General features: G+C 34.3%; 1 long non-coding RNA gene across 1 annotated transcript; it reads left to right on the plus strand.

Annotated features, from left to right (window-relative positions):
* Nucleotides 1-3,104: 3,104 nt before the first annotated feature.
* Nucleotides 3,105-5,806, plus strand: LOC130466199 (uncharacterized). Its single transcript, XR_008926214.1, has 4 exons — nt 3,105-3,449; nt 4,317-4,428; nt 5,269-5,395; nt 5,718-5,806. It is a non-coding gene; the product is annotated as an uncharacterized lncRNA (long non-coding RNA).
* The last annotated feature ends 960 nt before the right edge of the window (nt 5,807-6,766 follow it).

Consider the following 6,766-nt stretch of genomic DNA (forward strand, 5'->3'; position numbering starts at 1 on the left):
CCACCTCCTCCCTCAGTTTGCCCCTCAATCCCCAATATCTGGAAAGCATTGACGGTTTGGGTTGGGCTCACTGATGAAGACCTTACCCTAATTGGCCTAAGTGCTCTTTGAAGCCCCTCTAGATCCAAGTTTGATTCATTCTCAACAGGTACAGCCTCAATTGCAGTACTCTCAGTGTGTACCACATTTGGTTGCTTCCTAACCCAGACCCTCTTAGTATTACTCAACCTACACTCAGTAGACACATGCCCAACCCTTCTGCAGTTTGCACAAACAGTTGGCCTCCATTCATAGTGCACCCTGACCCTTGTCATTTCTCCATTCTCATTTCTAAATGATATTTCCCCATGAAACTTCTGTGACGTTGGAACATCCACCATGACCCTTGCATATTGTAATTTTTCTCTACATGCTGTGGCAAAGTCCCTCTTGATAGGCTTACCTATATGGCTCACAATTTTAAACAAGGCTTTCTCTCCCCAATACTTAAAATTGAGTTTCAGTTGTACCCATATTTGCACAGATTTCACATCTTCTCTATCCATGTCCATATCAACAGACTAGGGCTTAAGAATTAAGGGTTTGCTATCAAAAAAATAGTGTCTTGTTAAAACTTTATCTCTTGAATCCATAGTCTTAAATCGAACTAAGAATATACCATTCTTCACCATGACAACCTTATCTAATTCAAGTGTTTCCATATCCTCCTAATGAATCCTTCCATGAAATTAATAGGAGGGTTAGCTCCCACAACATATCACACAACATCAGAATTCCAGAAATCGACCTCCTCTTGAATATCATCAAAATCAATTTCAATCGGAAAAACAGATCGAGTTATCTACATTCGACTCCATTATCGGTTCAAATTCATGTTCAATCAGGTCATTTGTAGCCACAGTATGATTAGATTCATCATCAGATTCGTTATCAGTTATATTATCATCTACTTCATTCAACTGATGCAAAATAGGAATTGTACCCACTTCCAAATTATTCCGGGTTTGAGTTCTACCTGCATTTCCTGTCGAGTTGTGAATATGCTGCATAAATTCATTGAAAGAATGCCTCATTTCAGATCGAACTTGAAGATGTTGCAAACCCGATTTCGGAGTGAGAATCTCATTCTCAATCCCAAACTCTAATGCCTCCACGCCAAGAACTTCATCAATTGATCGAGTTTTGAGTGCTTGTGGATCCGATGAAGGTCCCCGAGGTTTTGATGCTCCATTTCCATGTTTACTCCCCTGATTTTTCGACCTAGACTTCCTTGCCATGGCGAAGGTGCACGGTAGGATACCATACACCCGAGAGAAAACCTAGAGAGAAAGTCAGGAGAGTTTTTAGAGCAGCTTCCGTTATCTCAAACTTTAATTGGTCGAATTTAATACGTATTTTTTATTATTATTATTATTATATATTATTTATCATTTACTATAAATTACTATGTACTCCGTAGTACAATTTATTATGAATTATTTATTACGGATTATTAATTATTTATTACTACGTATTTCTTATTTCTTATTTATCATTTCTTATTTATCATTTATCTTTTTTCATTTAACATTTATTATTTATCAGTTATTAGTTATTATTTACTATTTGTTATTTACTATTTTTTAATCTTTAATTTTTTATTTATTTTTTACGAAGAATTTATTTATTATTTTTTTTTTTTTCAATTCTGTAATATTAAGTTTTGTTCAGTTCTGCTTAGTTCAGGAGCATTCAATTCAATTCAGTTAATTTTAATTCCACTCAGTTCAGGTATAAAGAACAAAGCCTTAATTATATCTTATCGAAATTGGTTAAGACTTAAAATTACTGAAAAGCAAAGTATATTAAGAACTTCATCATCTTTAACCATTTTTTGATAAACATAATTAAAGATTTTAAAAGTGGTTATTAACTTGCAAGGGCGGCTTCCACTCTACCTATTTCTTTTTCTAATTTTCAGTAGTTTTGTTTCTTTAAGTTCATGTCCAAAAAAAATATTAATAATAAAAAAAAAATCTAAAAGTTTAGGAGTTTAAAGTGTCACCTTGGCTGTGTGTGTGTGGACAATTCAGTACTCGTTACAGGTTATCATACGACTTGTATGTACGCTACTACAGTCGTCTACAGCTAGCTTAATTAGTGTTGTCAACTTCAATGGCGGACTTTGAACGGTTTTATGAGGGGGCCGGTAGAAAATAATTAAGCTATATACTATGTTATTGTACGATTATACACAAATTTTAGAGAAAACCGTAACTAAAAATACACTAAAAAAAATTCGGTCGGGGGTCAGGCGACTCAGGCCCACCCCGGTCATATCAAAGATCCGCCCCTGGACTCAACTTGTCATAAATTATTGCAATAATTATGAGAGATATACCCTTATTCAATTCTACCAGGAACTAATAAGATGACATGTTGTGGCTAGCTAAGGTGCTTTAGTTTCAAAGTACTTCGTGTTGTCTTACTATAAAGAAAAACAAAGTATGAATTCAGAGTTGTGGCAAATCACAGGCCTTTCATTTTGTACTCAAGTACTCCGATCCGTATTAGTTACATTTGTGCTGGTTTGGGGCTGAGGCAGATCTCTCTAACTTGGATTCCGAACAATGGTTTTTGCTCCCATGATTTGGGGAATCACCTTTTTAACTCGAGAAATAGTTTTTTTAAGGAACGCCTCTTATGAATTTTTTTTCGTATACTGGCCTTCAAAAACATCTCTCATGTTAGTTATGGGTAAAATATTATCGAGGGAAAATATATTGTTGTGTTGCATTATTCGTAGGCATATGTATCTATTTATATTACAAACTAGATATCCTACACTTTGTAGGTTTTTAAGTCATATAGACTTTATAGATTTCCAACATTTTCATAAAATGGTTATCCTTAATATATGTCTTCAATTAAGTTTTTATAAAAATTACCAGTATCAAATTTTGTTAAATACTTATTTATTAATCTCTATTATATAAGCCAGCTCCTAAGGCTTTTTTGTAACTTAACTTTTCGTGTCCCCCAATAAAATTACAAAAACACCCTTCACATTTTACTGTCAAACCATTTTGAATACACCGCAGAATCCTCTGCCGCTTCCCTATCACTCTCACTGATACTCTTTCTCTCTCCTTCGATCTGCGATCTCCCTCAAACCCTCAACCCTTCGATCTCATTTTTTTAAAAAAAATTTCCACATACTCTTTCTCTCTCCTTCGATCTCCCTCAAACCCTCAACCCTCAAACCTTCGATCTCCTTCACTCTCATATATTTTTTTAACTTTTCAGATTTTGTGATTTTAATTTCTTTCAAATTCAAGGTTTCGTTTGATTTACCAGTTTTTCTGCAATTTTTAGTTTAATTCGAGTTCAATTGGAGTATAAATTTGGTCCGCCGACCTCGCCCAGACATCTTCGCGAGCACATACCCTAAATTTCTCGCTTTCAAAGAGGTAAGCTCCCTCCCTCTCTTAATTTCTTCGGGTTTGGCGACGGCGGTGATTGTTCAAAAAAAAAATTGGAACCTTTTCACTTTTTCAGCGGGATTGTTCTTGAAATTGTTAGATTTATTTGAATTAAGCAATGTGAAATTAGGTAGGACTCTAATATTTGATAGCTTGACCTGCATTTTCTGGGATTTTGATAAAAAAAAATCAATTTTTTTCTGGGTAATTGCAATCTGTCAAATTTCTTGCTGTTTGTTGCTGAAAAGTCATTTGAATATAATATAGATTTGTTCAGGATTGAAATTAGATAAATCACGAAAAGTATACATTTTATTAGAAATAAGTACTAATTTCTGTAATTCATAGATTTTAATTCATGTGATATATTCAAATCTACACGTTCGCGTATAAGACTAGAAAATTAAAATCGACCTCAAAAATAGATAATTATCGCGTGCATATAAGACTAGATGTATATATTCAAATTTAGCATGGACTATTGGAGAAAATGTGATTTATGTCGTGTCTGTCCGATCATGTGTATTATTGGTTTGCTGAAGGAATGCGGTCATTTATGGTTCATCCTGTTAGAAATAAGTACTAATTTCTGTAATTCATCTGATATATTCATTCTTGATATATAGAATTCATGTCAACATTGGATCGGATATATCACATGAATTTAGAAATAAGTACTATTAGTGGATTGCTCATTCCTTTGTTTCCATAGTTTTTTTTTGTTTGTGCATCTGAAATGGGGAGATGGAAATTTGTTCAATGTATGGTGGTACTAATGTGGTACTATAAATGTTGAATTTATGGTGGGTTTAATTCATTTAATTTCTTTGATGTGTATGTTGCTTCTGTGCCTAGGCTTTGAGTTGTGATTGGATTGCCGAATTTCTCCAAGAAGAAAAGTGCGGAGAATAAATGGACTTTGCAGAAGGATGGACTTTAAGGTCGTCAGATTACCGACACTTTGAAGGTTAATTTCTTTCACTTTCTGTGTGATTTTTGTTGTTGTTATGACAAATTGGGGACAATGTTCAGTGGTGGAGAATAATTTTGGTTGATATTGTGTTTAAATAGCTAATTATGAGTATAAACTATTTTAGCTTGATATTTTTTCAAAAAGATTGTCGAGTGTGGATCATTTTGGCCTGTTACAATTTTGGTCACTCATCGGATTTTGAGTTGTGGCCTAAGAGGGGAGGGACATTTCGGTAACATATGTTAGGAGCTTGCTTAGGAACCGTAGTGATTTAGTGAAACATGGATATAATAGGTTAGTTCACTTGGGAATACACATCGGATAGAAAAAGAGATGAGGTGTGTGAGTGTAAAAAAGCTGCAGATTTATCGTTACTCTCTGGCTATTGGATGACGGAGTTTTTTAATCTTTAGAATACTTGAATTGGACCCTCGAAGTTTATGGATTACCATGTAGACATCTGCAGTTAGGGTGCCTTGTTGTTCTTATTTCTGAAGCTTAACGTAGCTGTTCAGAATATAGACAAATTGGCAATTTGGTTGTGTCCGAATTTGTCACACCATAAACAAAATGAAATGACAGTGTCTTTTTTTTTTAATTCTTTATTTCTTAATATCTCCAATTAATATAAGTTTGGCGGTGAATTCACAGGGAGAGATTTTCATTCATTCGTATGCATCACCGTTGTTTTGGGTGCCAATTTTGTTTTGTAAGATTCTATTTCTCTAAAGTGTAGACATAAAGTACCATGATAATATCATAGATTTTACTTTGAAGTCGAACTATGTTAACAAGGATATGGGCTAATTTTTTTTTTCTTTGAATTTGGTGTAGAAAGCTGCTTTAAACCTGCAATGCAGGGCTGTGACATGATTGGTCGTGCGAGGACAGGAACTGGGAAGACCCTTGCGTTTGGAATCCCAAAATTGGATAAGATTACACGCCATAATGCAAAGAAGGGGTATATCAACTACTTTGGTTCCAGGGATTTGTAGATGTTTCTCATGATATGTTCGTTGTTAATCCGTATAATTTCAATAGCTGCAATCGCTTCAATTTTGTTAATTTTCCGGCTACATTTTCTGAATTAAATTGTGCAATTTGGTTTCATTTTCCAGTATAATGTAAAATCAACTGTTTATCTCTATCCCAATATTCAATCTCTTCAAATCATAGTTTTTTCAAAGTGTTGTGACTATTTATATTGATATGCATATCGTACATTAACTATCGTATGCAACCGTTTCATTATATAACCAAGTGTTGTGTCGACGAATATGCAGATGACACAAATGAGGGGAACTTGAGAGTACCTTGCACCTGCAAAGAAGGCTAAATAATATGTTGCTGCAGTAAGGAAGGCTGAGGCACACCAGTTAACTGATCTTCTTGACAACAATGATATGCAGCAAAATGGCAAAGAAGTAGAACTACTGATGCAGCAAGAAGGCCTACTATGTGTCTAACTATCTAGCATGGTGAAAGTTATAGAGAGTGCACTGAGTGTAGACCTTATCAGTGATTCTTCCTACTTTTCCCCAACAGTAACTGAAATCCAAACGACTAGACTTTGTTACAACTAAGGTCTTCACAGTCAGATACTCAGTTACTGTTGGGGAAAAATGATTTAATTAATTTCTTTACTTTGTCACTAAGATTTAGACTCTTTTTCATGTAAAGACATAATTACTCTGTTTCACTATTTAGATGTATAGTGTAACCTTAATTTTTTTAAACATGAACTTTGTGAATATTTTCTAATATTTATATTCAGTGGTAGTAATACAATTTTAAGTTTTTATAAAATCTCGCACGCCTCGCGTGCATATAAGACTAGTATGAATTAAACAAGGACCCGGTATAAATAGTAATGTTTAATTAATTACACAAACATTTTAAAAAAGGGTGTACACAAATTTATTTATTGCGAAAATGGCAATTATCTTTCTAGCTCTCTTCTACTTCTCTATTCTAGTTCTCACCTCCTCTCAACCTAAAAAAATCAGGCTCATATTTCGTTCGTCGGAGCCGTAGAGATTGAAGTTGACTTTTTAATACTTTTATTGGGTAACTTTAATTATTTGAATATTTGTTATGGCAATTAACTTTAATTATTGTTGTATAACCCTTCATAGAGAATAAAGATAATGTTAGGATTGGGTCGGGTAGGGTAATAGATTACGAGTGTAATAAAAGTCAAACCACCTTAACAAAAGGGAAATGAAGATAAGTTGTAGGATCGTGTGGTAGTGTTATGGTGAGAAGTGGTAGTGTACACTATTAGGCGAAGGGAGAAAGGGGGAAGTTACTATCCCATGCGAGGGTGTAAACA

The sequence above is a fragment of the Spinacia oleracea genome, chromosome 1, assembly GCF_020520425.1.
Source record: "Spinacia oleracea cultivar Varoflay chromosome 1, BTI_SOV_V1, whole genome shotgun sequence".
In the NCBI taxonomy this organism is placed as follows: domain Eukaryota; kingdom Viridiplantae; phylum Streptophyta; class Magnoliopsida; order Caryophyllales; family Amaranthaceae; genus Spinacia; species Spinacia oleracea.